Source organism: Podarcis vaucheri (genome assembly GCF_965113315.1).
Source record: "Podarcis vaucheri genome assembly, chromosome: W".
NCBI lineage: Eukaryota > Metazoa > Chordata > Lepidosauria > Squamata > Lacertidae > Podarcis > Podarcis vaucheri.
In genome coordinates this window covers 10009652-10035322 of record NC_138757.1, presented here as the reverse complement: position 1 = coordinate 10035322, position 25671 = coordinate 10009652, and the positions used below count along the sequence as shown (strand labels likewise).

At 43.1% G+C, this 25671-nt stretch overlaps 1 long non-coding RNA gene across 1 annotated transcript in view; it reads right to left on the bottom strand.

Annotated features, from left to right (window-relative positions):
- LOC309523332 overlaps positions 1-25671 on the bottom strand; it is an 86897-nt gene that overhangs the window by 56367 nt on the left and 4859 nt on the right. The window lies entirely within an intron of this gene.

Sequence of the window (25671 nt, the reverse complement as noted above, 5' to 3'; positions counted from 1 at the left end):
GCATATGAATGTAGAAAGGATGACAACTGCCGGCATGTTCGTAAGCCAGGCGGATGCTGCGCGCTGGCAGGCTCCATTCCTAAAGATTTTATCCTTGCGAACCCACGTGTAATCAGACCCAAGGACCAATCGGGTCTTCTGATTAATTTAAAATTTACCAATGCTCACTTAGTAGGGTGATAACTCAGCTTGTGACAACTGAAGCTTGTTTGTTCTCAAGACCTTGGGATGAAAGGGTTCCTCCCAAATTCCCAGATACACATTCCTGCTGTGATCAGGTTTGATGGCTCATTCACACACAGGCAAAATCTTGGATAACCAGGTGTTAAAACCCCCAAATCAGTTTGGAAAGTTTCCTTCCTGCAGATGCATGAGATAACTTATTCACACTTCCCAAGCCAATTAGTCTACGGCTTAAAATAACAAATACACATTCCCCATAATTCCTCTGGTCTTTGGTTCTTCCACAATGCTTTTCCTCAGCTTGACCAAAGTTTGTCTAACTAAGATTTCCTAACATCACTACAGCAGCAATCTTTAAACATATATTTCAAGATATATCTGGCAGGGGAAGAAACCAAGAATTCAATTTAAGTTATTAATAGATGCTAATGAAAGAGGAGGCTTTGCCCTGCCAGACTTGAAACTGTATTATGAAGCGTCCTGCCTCTGTTGGTTAAAGGAATGGATGTTGTTAGAAAATACAGCTTTGCTGGATTTGGAAGGTTATGATAATAGATTTGGTTGGCACACATATTTATGGTATAATAAGACAAAAGTCCATAAAGGATTTGGAAACCATATATTCCGAAGATCTCTCTTTGAAATATGGGATAGGTATAAAAGCCTATTAGAATGGCTATTCTCCATTAGAAGCAATGAGTGTGAAGAAGATAAATATGAACAAAAATTGGGTTACATGTGAAAAATTAATACAAAAAGAAGGAAATAAATGGAAAATGAAACCTTATGAAGATGTTAAAGAATATGTAAATGATTGGCTGCACTATCGCCAAGTCAATGAAATGTTTAAACAGGATTTGAGGGGGAAAGGATTTGATGATAACAAATCAAAATTTGAAATTGAAGTATTGAATAATAAATATAAAATTTTGTCTAAAATGTATAAATTGCTGCTTGAATGGCATTTGAAAGATGAAGCGGTAAAGTTGGTTATGATACACTGGGCCAAAGATTTTGGGTATAATATACAGTTAAAAGATTGGGAAAAACTGTGGAAGGAAGGATTAAAATTTACTGCATGCAATGCTTTGAAAGAAAATGTGATGAAAATGATGTATAAAATAAGTAATAAATGTTGGAAATGTAAAGAAAAGGAAGGAACTTTTTATCACATGTGGTGGGAATGTAAAAAAATGTAAAGCTTCTGGGAAATGATATATAATGAGATGAAAAAGATGTTGAAATATACATTTATTAAGAAACCAGAAGCATTTCTATTTGGCATTGTGGAAGATGATATTAATAAACAGGATTGTAAGTTGTTTTTATATGCAATGATTGCAGCAAGAATATTATTGGCACAAAAATGGAAGCAAGAAGAACTGCTGACGAAAGAAGAATGGAGGATGAAGTTTATGGACTATGCAGAATTAGATAAATTAATAGGAAGGATTTGAAGCCTGCAAGATCAGAGATTCGTAGAAGACTGGAGTAAATATATGAACTATTTGAAAAGTAATTGTGATGAATAGATTAGGCTAGTAGGACTGCAAGAAGTTTTGTAAGGTGGATAGTTTGAAATACTGCAAGAAAGACTATGAAAAGAATTATTAGTTAAGGATAATTAAATGTAATATAGAAATTAAGAAATGCAGAATAAGTGATAAAGAACGGAAAATCATCAGAGGTGTTGACGGAAGTCTAAAATATTGTATAAGATGAGAAGATATGTTGTATGACTGTTGGAACTGATATGTTTTTTTATATATATATATTTAAAAAATTATGGATGCCCTCTGTTCCCAGAGATACCACTGGAAGAGCTGCTTCCCTTAGCCAGGAAGAGTTGGGGTCCCAGCAGCCGTCCCAGCAGGGCTCCCACATTTCCTCCTCCTTGGGCAGTGCTCCATTGCAGGTCCCCGAGCAGCTTTCCGAAGAAAGGCCCCATGGCAATGGCTGAAGTGCTTCCCTCCCATCTCTGGATGAGGTTTCTTCTTCCCAGTGCACCATCCAGGGAACGGGTCACCAGCGTGCAGCGACATTCTCTAGCCTGCAGTCTGGGAGTAGGAAAAGTGTGATCAGCTTTGAGGGCATCTCCTTTGATAGTGCTCTCCAGGGGACCCAGGCTGTTTCCTCTACCTCTAAGTCTCCAGAGGGGTCTGTCCCAGCTCCGAGCACAGCTGATCTGGCTAAAGGCGGCCAGGGGCAAGGCCAGGTAAGTCCAGATTGAGAGGTAGGGAAAGGGCTTTGAGGCTGTAATGCCCACCTTGAGTCTCTCCAGCTGGTTTGGACAACTGCCCCCATCCCTGACCCCTGGCCATACCGCCTGGGCCTGGTGAGAGATGGAGCCCCAGAGGCCGACTTCCGGTGGAGCGCGATCCTCCCGTAAGCGGGGATTTTTCCGTGAAGGAGATCCCGAGCTATTTCGGATAAAAAAGGGGTGCTAAAGGGCGCAGTAGCCCCCTAAACCAACCTCTGGAGGGTGTCCAGAGAGTCAGGTTTCCGGCAATGCCAAAAGCTACTCGTCCGGCTGTCAAGTAACTCCAAAAAGGAGCGAAGAGTACAGCAGAACGGGGTAGCGGGCTGAGGGAAGCCATTGCTATATCCGAATAGCAAAGCCCCGAGCTTACAAGGAAAGCGCTCTGCTCTCAAATATAAGAAATTTGGACTCAAATTGACTATAATTTGGACGACTGGAACTTAAGGAAGGCTCCTATCTGGAATCAGCTCGGACGCAGCACTATACACAGAGCTGGAAAACTCTTTTAAAAAGTAACTTCACAAGAAGTTACAGAGAATCAAGGGACTATCAAAGTTAAAAGGGGGAACAGAAAGTTATTACTGTGGGAATTAGAGGTCTTTGATGCAGCGGAGGGTGGAATAAGGATCGAAGCTCTCCCTCACTTTCACTTTTAAAAGACAAAGAACTGCGGAACGGAAGGGGAGCTTCCGACTCCATTGTTAATCGCTAAGCAGAGGATCTTGTAGGAACGGTAGTAACATTGGATAAGAAGGAAAACTAATATTTTTTGGGGGGTCTTTTTTGGTTTTTTTATTGGATCTTTATTTTTAAAAGTTAAACTTGGCATATTAAATTCTGAATAAATTGGGATTATTAACTATAGGGAAAACTTTTGACCTATGCCTCTTAGACTTGGATTTTGATCCCCTAGTGGATGGAATGGGATATTACAATTTGTTTTTTACTATTTATCTTGCCAGTTGGGTGCTCTTATACAGTAAGTAAATTCTAGCTTCTTCCTTTTTGCGTGGGTATTTTTTGAACTTTGCCTCTGGAATCCTACTTTGATATTGGTACAGATATTTTATTCTCTCTGAAGCTCTAAGTGGATATTACGGATTTAATACGGATTTGTTCTTTTTTAATTTATTATTATTATTATTTTGTTAAACTTGGGGGCTTTTTTGATTTTTGGTTACTTTTTTTTCTACGGATTGGATTAATTTGGGGATTGAAGCTCCACTTTTTAATAGAGGCACGACTGGAATAACTTGGATTTGACAAATATTTAAGCAACTGTTTTTGTAAGTTAAGTAATTGTTTTTGTAATTTGGTGTAAATCTGGTGTTTGTTTGTGGTTATTATCCAGGTGTCTGGAGGGGGAGGTTATAGAGGCCAGTCTATGAGAGATATTTTCTGAGATGACACACCAGCAGAAGAAGGGGATGGAGGGGGGGACGCCAGTAGATAGGAGAGGATCCAAACAAGAAGCAGGTTTTAAAGCAGAAATACTGAGAATGTTTGCAGAAATTAAGCAAAGTGAAAAGAATTTGGAAACTAAATTAGAACAAGTAGACAGCAAGATTGGGAAAATGGATAAAAAAATTGATGAGACAGTTAATGAACTGAAAGGGCAAATAAAAGAGGTGTCTAAAAGAACACAATCTTTGGAAGAAGGGATGAAGAGGACAAAATTGGAAATGAAGGAAGTGAAATGAGAGGAAGAGAAGATTAAGGTGGGGATGTCGGAATTAAATAAATCACAAGAAGAAATTAAAGATTCGATTGCCATGAATGAATTGAGACAGAGGGAAGTGAATCTGAGGTTGAGATCTGTGCCGGAGATACAGAATGAAAATATCAGAGACAGATTGACAACAGAAATAGCACAATGGATGGAATTACCAACAGAAGAGGTTGCAAAAACAATACAAAGTGCATTTAGAATGAGAGTGAGAACAAGTAAAGCAAGAAAATTCCCAGGAGACTGTTTAATTACTTTTAAGGATAGAGAAATGAGAAACCAGATATTACAGAAGAATAGAGAGAAGAGACTAAATATAGACGGGAATTATATAATCATTATTCAAAGTTATTCCAATCAGATTGTTGAAACGTAGAGATCCATATAAGCCACTAGTACAGATTCTCAAGAAGAATAGGATTGAGTTCAAATGGGAATTTCCAGAGGGAATTTTGTTTTTCTATAAAAGTAAGAAGCATAGACTGATGAGTCCAGAGGAAACAGGAAAAATTTTGAGAAGATATAAGGAACTAAGAGCAGATGAAGGAGAAGTCAAAGGAGCAGAAGGAGGAGTTGGACCTGTTGGAAAGTCGGAATTGGAGGAAGAAGAAGATCAGAATGGAAAGAAGTCAGAAGAGGAAGAAGAAGAAGAAGAAGAAGAAGAAGAAGAAGAAGAAGAAGAAGAAGAAGAAGAAGAAGAAAGGTTATAAAAAAGTAATCTAAATTATTTTAATTAGGAAGTAATTATGGCGCTAAAATTATGGAATTGGAATATAAATGGGATTAACGAGGGGAAAAACGGAATAAAATTGAACAATTCTTAAAAAAGAAAAATTTGGACATTGTATGTCTACAAGAGACACACGTGGCAAGAAAACAGAAAAATTTTGATTAACAAAAGATTAGGAAACGAATTTGTATCCTCGGATAAAGAGAAAAAAAGAGGGGTAGTTCTATACATTAAGAGTAAAATTGAATCACAACAAATTTTTTAAGATGAAGAAGGAAGGATTATAGCAGTCCGGATCAAATGGCAAGGAGAAAGTTTGATAATTGTCGGGATCTATGCACCTAATGGAAATAAGACTGATTTTTACAAAATTTTGGAAGAAAAATTATTTGAGTATATGGATCAGAAAATTATAATAATGGGAGATATGAATGGCGTGGTTTCATTGGAAATGGACAGACTAAGAGAGGGAACAAGTAAAGAAGGGAAATTACCTAAGACGTTTTTCTCAATGGTCAAGAACTGTAACTTGATTGATATTTGGAGACTCAGACACCCATTGGAGAAACAATTTACTTTTTTTTCTGAACCGAATCAGTCATTGTCAAGAATAGATCAAATATGGGTCTCGAATGAACTGACTCCAAGAGTTCTACAAATTGAGATTCAACCAAAAGTAATTTCTGACCATAATCCAATAAAATTGGAATTAAAAGGTTTTGAGGAAAGAACTTTTAGATGGAAAATGAACGATTACCTTCTTGATGACCAAAAAATTATAGAGAAAGCGCAAAAGAAATTAACTGAATATTTTGTGGATAACAGCAACAAAGGCACAAAGATGGGACGCAAGCAAGGCAGTGATGAGAGGTTTTTTTATTCAGCGGAATTCATTGAGGAATAAAAACAGGGGAAAGGGGAAAAGAAATTTTGAAGCAGATAATGGACAATGAACAAAAACTAATTAAAAAACCAAACAATTTAAAAATAAAGCAAGAAATCAAGACCTTGCAAACTCAATTTGCAATTATAATAAACAAAGAAGTGGAATGGAACATTAAAATGTTAAGACAGAAAAACTTTGAATTTGCTAATAAATCAGGTAAATGGCTTGCGTGGCAAATCAAAAAGAGAAAGGAGCAGAATACAATCAACAAGATTAATGTGGATGGTGAAGAGATTAATAATCTGAAAGGAATTAGAAAAGGATTCTTGGACTTCTACAGACAATTAAACAAAAACAGAGAAAGGAATAATATGAGGAAAATAGAAAGATTTTTGAAAGAAAAAAAGGTGCAGAAGATCCCGGCAGAAAAAAAAGACCAGCTGAATGCCCCAATAGAAAGTGATGAGATAAGAGAGGTGATAAAGGAATTGAAGAGGGGGAAGGCCCCAGGACCAGATGGATTTACATCAGGATACTATAAAGAAATGAGGGAGGTTTTGATGACACCATTGAAAGAAGTTATGAACAATATTTTAAAAGAAAGAGACATTCCGGAAACATGGAAAGAAGCATTTATTACATTTATCCCTAAACAGGACTCGGATTTAACACAAGTTAAAAACTACAGACCTATTTCACTGTTGAATACAGACTATAAAATATTTGCGGGAATCCTAGTGAGAAGAATGAAAAAGATATTATTAGAAATTATCCATAAAGGGACTTCCGGAGGCGGCGCGAAACGGCAATGGCGGTCCTCCTCAGTCTCTGAAGAGGGGCTCCGTGGAAAAGGGTCGTGCGCTGCGGCACAGCGACGACCCATCCAGAAAAACCACGGGTAGAGTGAGCCCGTGGCCGTGGGACTCGGCGGGCACCAGGAGCGACCCCAGAAACGGTGAAGGGACTCCGTAAGGAGCCCTGGAACGTGGAAGGGGAAGCGGTGCTGTGAGTTCATCGCTCTTTCCGCGGAAGCGAAGCCGCGCGGCTGCTGCTGATGAGCGCTGTCCTTTCTTTCTGAAACATCAGGCTCCAAAACTACATACTCGTGAGTAAGGATTACAAAGATCTTTTTGGGACTAAAACTTTTAAGTTCGGCTGAAAACGGGAGACGAGAAACAGGAAGTCCGTCTTCCGACTCTGCTTAAAGATCAAAGCAAAGACCTGACAAGCGAGAAGCGCTTTGAAAGGGAGTTTAAAAAGAAGTTGTTTTTCTTTGTACAAAGCTTGAACTGGCTATCTAGAAGGGCAAAGGATTAGTTTGGTGTAAATTGACTGGATCTGAACCGAAATCTCTCCTCTATTGAGTGGATTACAAAAGCTTAAAATCCGAATCGCTGGGCTGTCTGGATACAAAGAACTGTCAAACTGCGGAAATTGTATCAGATGGAACTGCTACTGTTGAGCGCTGGTGGATACAAGTAAGAAACTGTTACTTGCATCTCTATTGTAACTTTGTTTATTTGGGGGAAACTCTGCAATTTTAAAGAGACAATGAAGGCTTCTCTGTGACTTTTTCTTTCGGACTGCTGGATTAATGGCGGAAAAAGTTCCTTCCTTCCTTTGAATTACAGGGAAGCTCCCTCTAGTGGATTTGGGACTAATAAGTCTCTGGGAACTGTATTTTATTTGGATTATCTCCTTGGTGGTTGTTTATATTTTGGACTGTCTTTCCCATGGGATCTACAATTTGACCTTGACACATAGACAGCTGTGGAATGAGTGACACAGGGAAAACAAGGGCCGCGAAGACAAAAGCAAAACAAACTGTACAGCAATTGTTACAGTCAACGTTAACTGTTCAGCCACGTAGATCATCTGTCCCTACTGTTTTAGCATTGCAAGAAAGAGAAACTGCTCAGCCAGCCCAAGAGCCAACTTCAGAGGATATGGCTTCAGGAGGGACTGACCCAATTTCTAAACAAATTTTGGAAGAGTTGGCAGCTTTAAATACAAAATTTGATCAAGTTACAACTACTATTAATAAACTGACTGAGCAGGTTTCCCAAAATACACAAGTAATTGGGAACCTTCAAACAACAATTTCAGAAAATCGTAAATTGGCTGAGCAAGCGAACCAAAAAGCAGAACAAGCTAACAAGAAGGCCGAGGAAGTACAAAAGGAAGTAAGGCCACTATGCAGGCAAATTAATGAACAGCAGGCCTATCTGTCTATGGTGGAATTGAAAAATCGGGAAAATAATCTTAGATTGAGAGCAATTCCAGAACTTGAACAAGAAGATTTGATTGGTTATTTGACATCAGAAATATCAAAGTTCTGGGGTATAGAAGAAGATAAGGACTTTAAAATTGTCACCGCTTTCAGATTGGGAAGATTGGTGAGGAAGGACAGATCTAGAGATTGCCTGATCATTCTGAGATCCAGGCAAGAAAGAGATAAAATCCTAGGCTTACATTTAAAAAAATCACTGGTGATTCAGGATAAGAAAGCAGAAATCTACAGAGACATCCCGAAACAACTTTTGGATTTAAGAGCTACATATGCAGATCTAGCAAGACTATTGAGAAACAACGCAATTCCCTATAGGTGGGAGTTCCCCCAAGGACTATATTTTAACCTTAAAGGAAAGAAGGTTAAAATTAGAACAGCAGAGGACCAACAAAAGTTTTTACACGACCACGGAGAGGACCTTCAGAATGGAATAGCAGGAGTTTGGACGCCACCTCCGCCTGATCCAACACCTGTGCCAGCTCCGGACGAAAAGGAAGACACATCCCTACAAGACTTATAGATTAAACCAGGATGTCTCTGCAGCTCCTTAGTTGGAACATAAATGGCGGGAATTCCCCGGAAAAAAGAAGGATCTTTCATATATTGAAAAAAGAACAATTGGACATTATCTGTTTGCAGGAAACACATGTGACTAGGCTCCACAGGAAAGTGTTAATTAATAAAAGATTAGGCCAAGAATTTATCTCATCAGACAAAGTCAAGAAAAGAGGCGTAGTGATCTATGCAAAGGAGAACTTGTCACCGAAATTTTTATTTAAAGATGAACAAGGAAGAATTTTGGCAATTGAGGTACAAATACAAGGAGAAAAATTTTTAATAGTTGGAATTTATGCACCAAATGAGGGGAAATCGGAATTTTATAGGAAGCTGCATGAGACAATGCTGGACTATCTGGACTATACTAACATTATTATGATGGGAGATATGAATGGGGTGGTCTTTACATGGACAAGTCACAGAACCAAAATTTAACCAAGGATGGCAGACTACCTAAGACTTTCTTTGAACTAACTGACAATATGGATTTGATTGACATTTGGAGGACAAAGAACCCCTTAGGCAAAGAGGGAACATTCTTTTCTGAGGCCCATCTGTCATGGACACGAATCGACCAAATATGGACAACTAGAGGGCTGGCTCCGAAGACCAGAAAAGTGGAAATCTGCCCAAAAACCTGCTCCGACCACAACGCTATGAAAGTGGAATTGAGACTTACTCCAACCGGTTCCTTCAGATGGAGAATGAATGACGCCCTATTGAGAGACCAGGAGATTGTAAAGAAGGCCCAAAAAACTTTAAAAGACTACTTTGAAATCAACCTGAATACTCCGGTGGAAAAGAGAACAATCTGGGACGCAAGCAAAGCGGTAATGAGAGGGTTTCTGATACAACAGAATACGATCAAGAAAAAACTCTGGAATGGAAAAAGGGATAAGATATTAGAGAAGATAAGAGACGGTGAGAAAAATTTGAGACTAAAACCAAAATCTAAAGAGATTCTAAGAGAAATTAAGTTCTATCAAGCACAGTATGCGAAATTGATAAATCAAGAAGTGGAATGGAAAATTAAACAAATGAAACAAAGATCATTTGAATCGGCGAATAAATGTGGGAAACTGCTAGCATGGCAGTTGAAAAAAAGACAAAAATTGAACTTTGTTACCAATCTAGAGGTAGAAGGGAGAAACATTCAGAAACCAGATGAAATTAGAAAGTGTTTCCAGAGATATTTCAAAACTCTTTATACGCAAGGGCCTCAGGAAGTGACTGAGATAGACCAATTTTTAAAAGCTAACGGACTACCAAAACTATCTCAGGAAAAGACAACAATTTTGAACTGCAGAATAACTCAACAGGAAATCGAGGGTGCCATTCAGAATATGCAACTTGGCAAATCTCCAGGCCCAGATGGACTTACCTCCAAGTACTATAAGGCATTAAAAGACTATTTGATACAACCATTAATGGAGGTTTGCAACCAGATCATGGAGGGGAGGAAGGCACCGGAAACGTGGAAAGAAGCATTCATCACATTGATACCCAAATCGGAAACTGAAAAGACTCAACTTAAGAACTACCGTCCCATCTCACTCCTAAATGTGGATTACAAAATTTTTGCAGATATTTTGGCAAGTAGACTTAAAAAAGTGTTAAATGAAGTAATTCATAAAGACCAGGCAGGCTTTCTCCCAGGTAGACATTTGTTTGATAATACCAGGAACATTATTGATATTTTGGAACTTTTGCAAACTAACATTAATACTAAAGCAGTGTTAATTTTCATTGATGCGGAGAAGGCCTTTGATAATATCTCTTGGAAGTTTATGAAGAAAAATTTGGAAGGGATGGGAGTGGGACGGGGGTTTGAAAATGGTATAGAAGCAATTTACTCAGAGCAAAAAGCTAAATTGATAGTGAACAATGTGGTGACAGAAGAGTTTGAAATTGAAAAAGGAACACGACAGGGGTGCCCCCTATCCCCTCTTTTATTTATTTCAGTCCTGGAGGTGCTTTTGAACATGATTAGGGAGGACCGGTTGGTACGAGGAATACAGGTCGGAGTGAAACAATATAAACTGAAAGCCTTTGCAGATGATTTGGTTGTAACATTACAGGAGCCAGAATCTAGTACAAAAAGAGTTTTAGAACTGATTCATGAGTTTGCTCGGGTAGCGGGATTTAAGTTGAACAAGCAAAAAACCAAGGTTTTGGGAAAAAACTTGACACCTTCAGAAATAGATGGGTTTCAGAAGGAGACAGAACTAAGTGTGGTAAAAAAAGTGAAATACCTTGGGGTTCACTTGTCTGCTAAAAATTTGAACTTATTTAAGGACAATTATGAAAAATGTTGGTCGGAAATTAAAAAAGATTTGGAAATTTGGTCAAGATTGAAACTTTCCTTGTTGGGCCGAATTGCAGCTATAAAAATGAATGTATTGCCGAAAATGTTATTTTTATTTCAGGCCCTACAGATTGTGGACAGAGTGGAATGTTTTGGTAAGTGGCAGAAGGATATATCTAAGTTTGTTTGGCAGGGCAAAAAGCCCCGGATAAAGTTTAAAATTTTAACTGATGCGAAAGAAAGAGGGGGGTTTGCCCTGCCAGACTTGAGATTATATTATGAAACAGCGGCCTTCTGCTGGATGAAGGATTGGTTACTCCTTGAGAATACTGATGTCCTAGATCTGGAAGGGTTTGACAATGCTTTTGGTTGGCATGCATATTTGTGGTACGACAAGGCAAAGGTTCATAAAATGTTCAAAAACCATATTGTCAGAAAAGCAATATTTATGGTCTGGACAAAATATAAAGACTTATTAGAAGGCAAGACTCCGAGGTGGCTATCACCAGCAGAGGCCAAGGCCTGGAAAAAACCCAATATGGAGGTTGGTTGGCTGAAATATGAGGAAATTATAGAAAAAATTGGAGAAAATTGGATATTGCAGAGTTATGAAAAACTAAAGAATAGGGTGCAAAACTGGTTCCATTATGCTCAAATACAAGAGGTTTTTAAGTTGGACAAAAAAATAGGCTTCCAGGTGGAAAAATCGAAATTAGAGACAGAATTGTTAGAACCAAAGACTAAGGTACTTTCGAGAATGTATAACTTGCTGCTTAAATGGAACACTCAGGATGAGACAGTCAAATCAGCAATGATAAAATAGGCTCAAGACATTGGGTACAACATTATGTTTGAAGACTGGGAAAGGTTATGGACCACTGGTATGAAATTTACGGCATGTAATGCCTTGAAAGAGAATATTATGAAAATGATATACAGGTGGTACATGACCCCAGTCAAGCTTGCTAAGATATATCATTTGTCTGACAATAAATGTTGGAAATGTAAGGAGGCTGAAGGGACATTCTTTCACCTCTGGTGGACTTGCCCAAAAGTGAAGGTCTTCCGGGAAATGATTTATAATGAGTTAAAAAAGGTGTTTAAGTACACCTTCCCCAAGAAACCAGAGGCCTTTCTCCTGGGCATTGTTGGCCAGAAGGTGTCAAAGAAGGACAGAACTTTTTTTATGTATGCAACAACAGCAGCAAGAATACTTATTGCAAAATACTGGAAGACACAAGATTTGCCCACACTGGAAGAGTTGCAGACGCATTTGATGGACTATATGGAATTGGCGGAAATGACTGGCAGAATCCGGGACTTGGGAGAAGAAACAATGGAAGAGGACTGGAAAAAATTTAAAGACTACTTGCAAAAATATTATAAGTTATATGAATGTTAAAAGTTCTGTACGATCTGAAGATTTTGCTTCAGCAATAAGATTCGGTATATGGGAAACTAAGTTACAAATATGAAAGGACTAATGTTTAAAGTAATATTATACTTATTTTAAAGTAAAGTAATTAGATAATAAGTATCTTAAACATAAAATATAACCACTTGAAAGTACAAAGGAATACATGAAACAAGGAAATAATTTGCTGACATCTTTATTGTAAAGAATGCAGGGTGTGGGAGATGTGGGGAAGTCCAGTTGGTTATGAGAAAACATTCAGGAAAGATGGTTTTTTCTGTTTTTTCTTTTTTTCTTCTCTTTTCCTTTTCTCTTATTGTTATTTCTTTATATTGACTGTACACTTGTATCTGAAAAAGCAATAAAAATATTTTTTAAAAAAGAAATTATCCATAAAGATCAAGCAGGCTTCCTTCCAGGCAGACAGATGAAGGATAATGTCAGGGGTTCAGGGGCAGAGGCACAAGGGAGGCAGGAGAGGGAGGACCATTGGGCAGAGTCCGAGGACAGCGAGGAGGAGGAGGACTGTGGCCCAAGGGACTCCATGAGCTTTTCCAGCGAATCAGGGGATTCCCAGGAGGGGGCGCCTGTAGCCAGGGGGAAAGGAGCCCCAGAGGGGACTCATCAGGGGGAAAGAGCCAACAGGGAATCCCGAAGCAGCAGCTGGAGATCAAAGCCGGCTTCCCCTCCAGAGCGTAGCGAAGGGGGGGGGGGAGTTCCAGTGTGTCAGGAGAAGCAGCTCCGTTGGCTGGAACGGAGGAGAGGTCAGAACAAGCCACTCTTCCGGAAGGGGAGGGGAGCAGTGAGAGGAGTGACGTTACCGTCAGGAGAAAGGTTGGAGGCTGGGTGCGCGCGCCAAGTTCAAATGTGCAAGCGCGCGGGGAAACGGAGAGCCCGGGGGAGGAGCCAGGTCCCAAAGCCCGCAGGAGGGAGGGAGAGCCATCGGGAGATTCAGCGTCAGAGGAATCCAGGAGGGGCGGAACTCCAGCGGGCAGAAAGACCCTGCGGAAAAGGAAAGACAGGAGGAGGTGGAGCAAAGCAAGCATCTTAAGCTGGTGTAGGGGAGGGACCGACTCAGAAGGGACTTCAACGGTCTAAGGCTAACAGACAAGGGGCTGCGCGCCTCGGTTGTGGAACCAATAATGAACTGAAATAAACATCCTTGTATATAAGAAGAACTTGGCGTTGGTCTTTTGTGAGCTGAGACCTGAGGCAGCCCTGACAGATAATATAAGGAATATAATCAATATTTTATAATATCTGACTGCCAGGAATGAGAAACGTTTGTGGATGCTGAAAAGGCCTTTGATAATATAGCATGGGACTTTATGTTGAAGAATTTGGAGTATATGGATGTGGGGAAAGAGTTGTTTAATGGGATATATACAGAGCAGAGAGCTAAGTTGATTGTTAACAACGTGACTACGGAAGATATAAAAATATCTAAAGGAACTAGACAGGGATGTCCGCTCTCACCATTGTTATTTATAATGGTCCTGGAGGTCTTTCTAAGTGCGATTAGACAAAATGAATTAATAAAAGGGGTGACTGTTGGTCAGAATGAATATAAAGTGAAAGCCTTTGCTGATGATCTGGTAATAACGATTGAGGAACCATTAGAAAGTGTAAAAGAAGTATTGGAGGAGATTGAACAATTTGGAAACGTGGCAGGGTTCAGATTGAACAAGAAGAAAACTAAAATAATTGCAAAAAATATGGATCAAAGTATGATAGAAACAATGCAACACAGAACAGAGATAGAGGTGGTAAAAAAGGTAAAATATTTAGGAATTTGGTTAACTCCTAAGAATATTGATTTGTTTCAGAATAATTATACACCGGTTTGGAATGGAATAAAGAAAGATCTGGAAGTGTGGGGCAGAATGAAACTATCCTTTTGGGGTAGAATTTCTACGATAAAGATGAGCGTTCTTCCAAAGATGCTGTTTTTGTTTCAGACTATTCCCATAATTAAGGGGGTGACAACCTTTAAAGAGTGGCAAAGAGTGATTTCAAGGTATATTTGGCAGGGCAAGAACCGAGAATTAAATATAAGTTACTAACGGATGTGAAGGAAAGAGGAGGCTTCGCCCTGCCAGATTTGAAATTATATTATGAAGCAGCTTCTCTTTGCTGGTTGAAAGAATGGATAAAATTAGAAAATAAGGAGTTACTAGATTTAGAAGGTTTTGATAACAGATTTGGTTGGCACGCTTATTTATGGTGTGAGAAGAATAAAATTCATAAAGGTTTTGGGAACCACATTTTCCGGAGTTCATTAATAGAAATATGGGATAGGTATAAAAGCCTATTAGAACCAAGAATCCCACACTGGTTGTCTCCGTTAGAGGTTATGAGTGTAAAGAAAATAAATATGAGAGGTAAATGGATTACATATGGTGAACTGATAATCAAAGAAGAAGGGAAATGGAAATTAAAACCATACGAACAAGTTAGAGAACATGTTTATGATTGGTTGCATTACTTTCAGGTTAATGAAATGTTTAAAAAAGACATTAAAGAAAGTGGATATGTAGAAAAAGATTCAAAGTTTCAAACAGATATAATAAATAAAGATTGTAAAATTTTGTCAAAAATGTATAAGATACTATTGGAATGGTATACGAAGGATGAAGAAGTTAAATCGGTAATGATACAATGGGCCAAAGATTTTGGCTATAACATACAATTCGATGACTGGGAAAAACTATGGAAGGAAAATTTAAAATTTACGGCTTGTACGGCGTTAAAGGAAAATGTTTTATAGATGGTACATCACACCAGTAAAATTAGCAAAAATGTATAAGACATGCAATAAGTGTTGGAAATGTAAAGAAAAAGAAGGAACGTTTTATCATATGTGGTGGGATTGTAAGAAAGTGAAAGGTTTCTGGGAGATGATATATAATGAAATGAAAAAGATGTTAAGATATACATTTGTAAAGAAACCAGAGGCTTTTCTTTTAGGGATTACAGGAAATGAAATAAAAAGAAAGGGCTGTAAACTTTTCCAATATGCAGTTACAGCAGCAAGAATTCTACCATCCCAGAAATCAAAACAAGAAGAAATACCGACGATAGAAGATTGGAGAATGAAACTGACAGATTATGCAGAACTGGACAAATTAACTGGAAAAATCAGATATCTTCAAGACCAAAAGTTCATCGAGGACTGGGGAAAGTTTGTGGAATATCTGAAAAGTATATGTGAAGTTCAAACAACATTAGTGGGGTTTCAAGAAGCACTGTGAAATTTGAGATATATTGTTAAAAAGAAATAGAGAGGGAGAGGGAAGACTAACAGCAATATTAAACATAAGAAATGTGTAATTGAGAGATACATACGGATGATTGTCAGAGAAGCCGAAGGAAGTCCCAAATGAGATAAATGTGTGAAAATTTGGATAAAAATTGTGTATTTATGCTGAAAATTAATAAAAATTATTACAAAAAAAGAGAGATGGAGCCCCAGAACACCTGGAGTGCACCAGGCTGGGGAAGGATGTCGTGAGGTGGAAGGCAAAAGGAAGGCCGACAGCCCATCCCGGGGTCGGTCCTTTTTCTCCTGCGTGCCACATTTCCGAAAGGCAGCTTCTAGCTTAATGGTTCACCTGAGCCGCCATCCTTTAAACTGGGGAAGCAGCAGTGGCTCATCAGAACTCACAAGTTAGGAGGTCCTATGTTATAGAGCCATTTCCGAGCTCGGGAGGAGAGGGGATTGCGGGCTACCCCCTCCCACACGCGCGGGAGCTGGCCTTTTGCCCCCGCGAGATCCAGGGAATCCCCAGGCATGTCTTCGACCCGGCCCGCCAATCGGCGGGCTGGGGAGGCGTGGCCTAGCCTACTTAAGGCCAGGCACGCCCGGGGACCACCCTCTTTCCCCTTTCCAGCTGAGCAGTTTTCCCATCCCACCCTCCCTTAGGCTTAGCTAGCTATGACCTTGCTATGGACTCCGGTTGGTCGCCGCAAGGGGCCTGGTAGGAATTTTTCCAACTTGGCGCACTTTTAGCCTTTTGGTTTTTTCGCCTACCTCGTAGCAAACGTCACAACTTCCGCGGTATTGGCGGTTAGGCATTGGCAGGGGTTATTGTTATGCAAATGAATGGGGGGGAAGGAAGCGCCATCACCTTCCCCCAAGGAAAAGGGTAGTCCGGTAGAGGACTCCGGGGGGCGTTGCCTTGTCCGAAACCTAGGGAGGTAAGGGCCTCCGGCACGCCCCCGAGCGGTGACACCCGTGGGATCCTAGTTGGCATACTTCAACAGGACTCCCACGGCTTGTGGATAACCCTTCCCGGTCTCCATGCCGGGTAGTCAATAGGAGCCAATGCCTAAGGCCAATACCTTTCAATTCTGTAATCAATAAAGTTGTGGCCTTTTTATGCCCATTAACCTTAAATAACGTGTCCAGTGTCTTCATTTCACATGGGGGAGGGGACTTGCCACGCAATCCCCATCTTATTGTTATGTCCTGTTGGTGGGGAGAATTGTGCCGTTTTCCTGTGGGTGGGCAACCAGCAGCAGGCTGGCATGTGGGCCCAGAGAAATGGCTTTGTTGGGGGAGCCTCAGAACTTGTCATCTGCATGTTTGTTCCCTGTTGCACCAAAGTGGGAACTGTCTTGCAATTCAGGCTTGTGGCACACAGGTAGAAAAGGTGAGCCGTTTGTCTCTTCAGATGCCTGGGAGAAGAGAGCAGTGGGTGGGGGCAGCCTCTGCTCCCCCTTCTAGAAAGGAGGCCTTTGCCAACATGGGTGCAATTCTGGTCCATGTGGGGAAAGTGTTTATCCATCATGGATTTGGGGGGGGGGGGATGCTGCTGCCAGCCAATATGGGCTTTGAAGGATATTTTTTTCATTGTAGGCCTGTTTATTCTGCTGCATTTCAATGTTTGCATATTTTCTGACCTAGTTGTAAAGTACCTTGAGATTCCCACATAATAGGTTGCAGGTAAGTACTCTAAAAATAATAACTCCCCCCCCCATCATGTCACAAAGTCAACTGACACAGAGCCTAAAATAATGACAACGAGCTATTCTACCTGGGAGTGCAACATCAGCCCTTAAACACATCAGCATGATGTGCAGTTGTCACAGGGCTACGAGCCCATTTCTCATAAGCCATTAATGCAGGTCTGAATAGTACTCCTTTGGAAACCCCCACCCTTGATGCAGAAAAAGAGCATCTGCCCCTGAAATCCTTTCATTTTAAAGTGTATGAATGACAGGCAGCTAAAAAACTGTCTCCTCGGCTATTTGGCTCTTGTGTCTCATAGAACAAACTCTGTGGACGAAAACAGCCTCCCCAGGAATGTGAGCCAACTTTAATCCAGCCTACCATGAAATATCTCAGTGTACACTGCAAGGGACTGGTCTGCTTATGTGACTAGGCTGGACTACAAAATATCTGGCTGCTCTTATATTCTTTTCCTGCAAGGCTGCAGTTAGGTTAGTGAGTGGCAGGCTATTGCCTATCTTGTGTATCAGCAGCACTTTAGAGTTAGGCCAGATGGCAAATCCTGATAGTTGGGGTCGGGATGCATATGGAATGGGTTGGGGAAAGAGGGATGGCCGCTTCCAATCTACCAGGAAGCATTTTTCTGCTGGAGAAACAGCTTGCACCAGCAGAGGGAGGCAGCACTCCACAGAAAACCTCTCTGTCATACAAGCAGTCCTCTATAAGGAGATCCTTGGGCTGGGAGGGGGCTGGAAGTGACCATACTCCAGATGAGGGGGAGCATGAAGCCAGGCTCTGGGCTTTCCTTTCGTGTTGGAATGGAGATGTAAAATCACTTCTTTTGTATTCAGGTCAGGACAACAGATCCACACCTGGGAGCTTGATGGCAGCTGAAAGTATCCACGGTGATCCAGGACAAGCTACACTTGCTGCTCAGGTAAGGCCAGAAGGAGGCTTACCATGCGTCCCCAGTTGCCAGGGACACTCCCCGGATTCGGCAATCTGTCCCCGGCATGTCCCCGGATTTATGCCTGGGGACTTCCTGCGCTGCCACATGGCTGACGCCATGGCAGCAAGCAGCATCGGAGGTCCCGACTGCATCCGGGGACATTAATTAAATCCGGTGTCAGCTTCGTTCCGGAGCTGACAGAGGCTGGGAATCTAAGCAAGCCAAGGGAGATAAGGACACTGGAATGCGGACTGGAATGTGAGAGGGAGGAGGGGAAGCCGAGTGGCAGAGTTTCAGAGAGCAGAGAGCAAGAAGATAGCAAAGCTCTAAACACCAATCTTAGCTCAGAGATAGAAGGGGAGAGGCCGGGAATAGCTAGCCCAAAAACTCGAAGGCGCGAAAAGGTCAGTGAGAGGAGGGGAAAAGAGCGGAAGCGAAAGGGTTTTTTCCACTTTTGGAAGAAGAGGAAGGAGCGGAGTTTAGACTTGGCAACTGCTAACTTGGAGTCAGACACGGAGTGAAGGAGCTCCGTAGTGATTTATGTGTTTGAGCAATAAACCTGAGATAATTACTGCCGGTGTCTTGCTTCTGTGGGAGAGCCAAGCCATTACATCCGGGGACATTCCAGCCAGCCAATCCGCAGGCTGGGAGGGTGCATTTAAAACGAGGTGCCAGCCGGAGAGCTTCCTTCCGGCTCACATCCTCGATCTGATCGCATCACTGACGAGAGAAAGGAGAAAAAAAGAAACCCCGACCTTGCTGCAGCAGCTGCCGCTGAGGCCGACCCAAGAGAGCAGACCCAGAGGAAGGTATGTCTGCTTTAACGCCTCATTGCCAAGCAAAAAACAGCGTTCTTGGCCGTTCCTGTTGCGTACACCCCTCCCCCCTTTTCTCCAGCTGGACAGCTTGTCTTTGGGGCGGTGAGGCAAAGCACAGCAGTGGGGATCCCCTGTCCCCCCCCAACTTTGTGGGAGAGCTTGCTTGCAGATAGCGCTAGCATGCAGTTGGAGATCCTTTTATTTGTAATTGCTCTGGTTGCTTAGAGGGGTAGTTGGCGGATGAAGTTAATTAAGTCAACTTTAATCGTTTAACCTGCCAGAAAAAAGGGCCAGTTTAAAACAGTGGCTGCCTAGTTCACATAGTTCCTGAACAAGCATGCATGGAAACACCAGTTTCTATAATAACTGAAATGTGCTTTATTTGCAACTAAGTAGAGCCTCTCTGCTAATGCAGAGCACAATCCAAAGCTTCAAGCAAGGCCATTTATATACCCAGAATCCAGAGCAGCCTTTTCTCATGCTCCTCTGAAGTACCACCACTGCAACACCAGTGCTTGGCCTTCTGGCACCTGCAGGCTAAGGAAAGAGCTCTTTAGCACCCTGGGGTGGAGCTCCTTCTCAGCAATAGCACTGTCTGCTCATTCCCAACTTCTTCAACCAGTGCCTCTGTGCCTTCTGTAAATGTCTGGAGTAAATGTCTAGCAGGAAGTGTCTGTCCTCTCCAGGATGTTGAAATACTGAAGAAGGCGCCCAATAACCCTAAGACGGGGGCGGAAACAGTACTTAAGGATGATCAAGCATTGCGTATGAAGGTCCAGGAGCTTGAATAAAAACTCCCGCCGTTGACAGCAATACTCCAGGAGCTGCAAGCAAGAGGTATTTTTGAGAATCCTGTCTTCATAAATTCTGGGGACATTGCCCCCCCAATGTTAAGGTGGGGAGGTGGGGTTGGGAGTTTGCAGATAAGAGTTAAAAGTTAAAAATGTAAAGGCTAATGGAATTCTATTTAAAAATCAAAAGTCGCTGTGGTGATTCCAGTTATAGTGAGACAAAATACAAGATGGAAAGAAAAGGGAAAGAGAAAGAAAAGATAAGATAAGATAAGGAAGAGAGAAAAGAGATAGAGAGAAAAAGAAGAAAGAAAGAAAAAGAAAACACAAAAAATCCAATTGAAAATGGTTTGTTTGTTTGTTCAGAAAAGAGAAGGAAAAGGGAAAAAAACATTGTAATAAGTAAATAGAAAAAGTGGGGGGAAGTGGGGATGGAAAAGTAGATATATATAGAATTCTTTAATGAGAATTTTTTTTAAAAAAAAAACTTTTTTTAAAAAAGAGAAAAAATGGGTAATAATAATGACAATGAGTAAATGGGTAAGAAGTGAATATAAATGGATGAAAGTGAGTAATAATGTATTAATTTAAAAAGGGAGGGTTGTGTGTATAACTAAAGAAGAAGAAGGAGGGAGAAAGAGAGAGAGAGAGAGAAAGAGAGAGAGAGAGAGAGAGAGAGAGAGAGAGAGAGAGAGAGAGAGAGAGAAGGGAACAAGAAAAAGGGGCAGTTTTAATTCTCCTGTGGGACCCCCAGGGCTTGGTGTCAGGTCCCTTGATCAGGGCAGAGGAAATGGGCTCCAATGGTTCAGGCCGCCTACACGGGCACCGCCATTGCAGTCCTTCATAGGGTTTTAAAATATTGATAAGAAATGAACTGAAAATAAACTAAATAAAATAAAACACGGTTTTTGCTGTGCCCCCCTGCACTGGCAGGGGAGGGTCCACACTGCATTCTTCTATCCCACAGCCGGTCCCCGGTGCGCGGTTCCTCTGCTCTTTTGCTCCAGCCGCTGGTGATATCGGCTTGGGGTTGGACCTGGGCTAGGTGTGTTCCCTCCGGACTTCCCTGTCTCTCCCGATCCCCCCTGTCAGGGAACTGCCATCAGTGGCGGAGGGAGAGAGCAAAAGCCAGAGGGATTCCAGAGAGTGTCCAGGGATCAGGAGAAGCAGCCCATCTTCTGGGGAAGAGAATCAGCGTAGCACCAGTGGAGAAGGGGGGCAGATGGGGGAAGCGGTGAGGCGGTCCCATGACTCCTTGCCTGGGAGCAGCGGGGAGAGTAGGGGTCCTCCGCTGCACACACCCTCCTTGCACAGAAGGCTTTCGCGCAGAGAGAGTAGGAGGAGACTAGGCATCAAAGAGCTTCTTTGCTGGAAGAAGTTTAAGAAACGCCCACTGACGGATTCTGCCAGCGATTGAGTCAGCCACGGGTGAGTGGCTGTCCGGACAGAAAAGGTTCACTTAGGCAACCCAGCCAGGTGTTTGCACCCAGCCGGGGTGATAAGCACTGGCTTACACACGAGCAACCCCTAGAACCATTACACCCCCCATCGTTTGTGTGATTTATTGATCAGGGCGTGACCTGCTAATTGGTTTACGATCCAACTTAGCTCTTTACAGCGGTCCGGCGCGCTTCCAATCAGCTGCGCATTCTGCTCCGTTCAGTCACGCCTAGCAGAGTAAAACACAGCGGCAAAGCTGTCACTTAGCTTCAGACAAACACACCAAGTACTAGATTGTCCATTTACAGTTGTTTATTGCGCCATTTCTCAGAAAACTCCTGGACTTCTCGCAGCCATGACAAACTGCGTCCTTCTCTCTCAACGACCGAGAGGAACAGAACAGAAAACTCCTCCCAGCTTCCAAAGCTGACGTCAGAATGTTGAGGCATCATGGGAACAACTTAACCTCTTAAGTTCCGACTCTAACACCCCCTCTTGCATCACATTCTGACAAGACCTGTGGAACATCCACATAACTCTCAGATTCACACTGTGCGAAACTTACCCACGCACCTGTGGCCTGATACCTTTCAGGTGGAATACCCTTCGTTGTGCGACTTGACCGTCTGGGCACAAACTCAGATGTTTCCCTTGACACACCATCACCAGCAGGTGTGTCCTCAGCATCACGGGATTCCCCCTCTGACTTAAAACGACTTCGAATCCTCTCCATCACACTCACCGGAGAACTAGGCTCACTCTTGGCCTCTCTTTTAACAACTTGTGGAGATGCCCCACCCTGCTCCAGACCTTGGTCAGTGACCTGATCGTCATCAGCAGACTCAGCCTCTCCTTCCTCCTCCTCAGAACCTTCCTGCTCTGAATCAGAAAGACATTCTGATAGAACATCACGCTTGACAGGAGTCTTTGACCTTTCATCCTGTTCGTAGAACTCAGCGTGTTTGCTGATCAGCACCTTACTCTGATCACCTGATGGGAACGCAAACCTCCATGCACGCGCTGCTGGCTCATACCCACAGAAGATCATTTTTCGGAACTTGGATCCATCTGGCCCTTGCAAAGCCTTAGGCACCGGCACAGATGCATTCGAACCAAACGTACGCAAAAAATGAATCTGGGGTTTCCTGCCATGCAACAAACCAAAGGGTGTGTCACCTATCATTGAATTGTAGGTACGATTCCAGGTGAAGCCCACATACCTGATTGCCTCCAGCCAAAACTTTGGTGGCAACCCAGAATCTGCCAGCAACACCTTTGCAGCCTTGACCAGAGCCTCACATCTAAGCTCTGCCACCCCCCTCTGATTGGGTGAAGTCACTGTGTGACGTATCCCTTTCTTGCGAAAGAACTTCTGCAAAGCAGAACCTGTAAACTGAGCACCTCTGTCACTGGTGACTGCTTGCACTTTGGTGGAGAACCTTAGTTCCACCTCCTCAATCCAACCTTTGATCAGCTGTGCTGCATCTTCCTTGGATTTGAGACCATGAGTCCAGGTGTTCTGCGTAAAGCTATCCTGCATCGTCAGCAGAAACCTGGCCCCTCCCAGACTTGGTTCCTTTACGGGACCCAATAGATCTATGTGAACCAGTTCAAAGGGTTTGGTGTGTACCTTTGGGTACACCTTTGGGTACCTGCACCCTTTTACCTTTGCCTGTTTGCATGCTTCACAATTTATGGCACATCCACATTCTACAATGTTACAACCTTTGGCGACCTCAGGCAGCGCCTGTAGTTCTTCTAAAGAACCATGAGCTGTCCTAGCATGCCAAACGTGGGCACATGACACATGAGTGGGAACTGTAGCACACAGGGCTTGTGCTTTCTCAACCTTCCCCTCACCCTCCAGAGGCGTTTTAAGAATGAAGAGATCATTCTGCCCCTTCTTAACCTTGGCAAGTATCCTCTCTCCTTTGGAGATTGTGCAGACATCATCCTCGAAGCAAACCTTAAACCCCTTCTTTAACAAATAAGGCACAGACAAAAGACAGTGGTGTATCCCTGGGACGGTACAACACTCCAACTGCTCCTGCAAAACAGAAACATATACATTTGCAACATTAGTTACATTTCGTTTCTGTCCATTTGCGAAAAGTACAGTTTTTCCGGCCGGAACTGCCCTGCAATTCCACATCTCGACAGCAGGGGTCTCTGGAATCAAATTGCAATTAGCTGCAGAGTCTATTACATAACAAAGCTCTGAGCCTTTCTCACAGCTGTCCTCAAACAATGCCAGACTGGCTGTGAGTTGATAAGTCTCCTCATGGTGTTTGTCACGTCCACCTGACTCAGTCCCACGCCTGGCTGTTCTTCCAGGCTGGTTGCCATGGAAACCCGACTGGTTCCCATGAGAGTTGACCTTGACAACATCCTGCCTTGCCTCCTTGCTCCGGTGGGGGCAATTGCGACGCAGATGTTCCGTCGAATTACAAACGTAGCACCGACGAACGGAAAAACACTGGGGTGAGCTCTCAGCTAGCAAAGCTTCCGGGCCACCAGCTCCGCCCCCTCTGAAACAGCACTTCCCCCCGGCATACACAGTGGAAACTTTTCCAAACTGGCTTTTGGGCTTCTCTGCCCCCCCGACACTTCCAACAGCACTCCGTGAGGCTGTAAAATCAGGGCTTCTGGCTGAGCACTCGGCATCATCCTGCTCCTGGCCTCCTGCTGAGCTTTGACACAAACCCCTCAGCACATTCCAGGCTTCACAGGCCGACTCAATGCCCTCCAAATGCGGCAACAGCTTAGCGTGTACGCTTGCTCTCAACATGCAGATCTCAGCTCTCTCAGCTTTCTCTCTCTGCATTTTCTCCTCCAGAAAAGCAGACTGCAGCTTTCCTGCATCTCTGTCCACCAGCCCCGCAATTTCAGCAGCAGCCGGTTTGCCTGGGGACGGCTCTTTCTTGCATACTTCCCACAGGCCAGTTGCCCAAAACCAGGCTCACCCTTCTGACCCAGGTTTCCCACGACTGGGTGGTGAGCTCTTCAAGCTTCTCAAGCGGAGCTTCAAGCACCTCTTGGTCATCTGCCATCTTCCCCCGGGGCCCAGCGTACTCACGTAAACAAACAGCCGCTCTCCAGCTCCCGGTCTAGCAGATCAGCTCCTCCAGCTGAGATCGTCTGCCTCTCACAACTTCAGGCAGGACTCCAAGCTGGCTTTCTGTCTTGGTCTCCCGTTCTCCCCAGGCGCCCCAAGCTGTACTCACTTGGTCACCAGCTCTTCCGGCTCCTGTCCGTGGAGAAACGCTTCCTTGCTGCCCTCAGCACTGCTGCATCCCAGCACAGGCAAACCTTTGCGTCTTTCAGCCAGCTGCTTGCCTCAGAGCACAGACTTCAAAGCATTCCGGCAGCCTCCAGCGACAGCTTTACAAGCGGTAATTAAGGCTACCCATAACCTGTGTGATTTATTGATCAGGGCGTGACCTGCTAATTGGTTTACAATCCAACTTAGCTCTTTACAGCGGTCCGGCGCGCTTCCAATCAGCTGCGCATTCTGCTCCGTTCAGTCACGCCTAGCAGAGTAAAACACAGCGGCAAAGCTGTCACTTAGCTTCAGACAAACACACCGAGTACTAGATTGTCCATTTACAGTTGTTTATTGCGCCATTTCTCAGAAAACTCCTGGACTTCTCGCAGCCATGACAAACTGCGTCCTTCTCTCTCAACGACCGAGAGGAACAGAACAGAAAACTCCTCCCAGCTTCCAAAGCTGACGTCAGAATGTTGAGGCATCATGGGAACAACTTAACCTCTTAAGTTCCGACTCTAACATCGTTCTCCTCCTCCCCCATGTTACCTGTGGGGGCGCCTTACCAATACAGTCGTACCTTGGATCCCAAAGGCCTTGCGACTCGAATGTTTTGGCCCCCGAACGCCACAAACCCGGAAGTGAGTGTTCCGGTTTGTGAATGTTCTTTGGAGCCCAAATGTCCAACGGGGCTTCCGCGGCTTCGGATTGAGTGCAGGAAACTCCTGCAGGCAATCGGAAGCCGCGCCTTGGTTTCCGAATGTTTTGGAAGTTGAACGGACTTCTGGAATGGATTCCGTTTGACTTCCGAGGTACCACTGGTATATCTTTCTCAGAGCAGGGGCAATCCCATTGCTGCCTTCAGTTCTGGTAAAGCTAATAATTGCTTGTGCAGATCTTGATGCCCAAGATCTGATGTGACCAAGTATCAGAGAACCAAATCCTCAAATACAGTCATACTTCTTGTTACTCTCTGTTCAGGTTACGTCTTTTTAGGTTGCGGCCTGCGGTGACCCAGAAGTAATGGAACGGGTTACTTCTGGGTTTTGACGCTTGCGCATGCGCAGATGCTCAGAATGACTTCATGTGCAGAAGTGGCAAATCG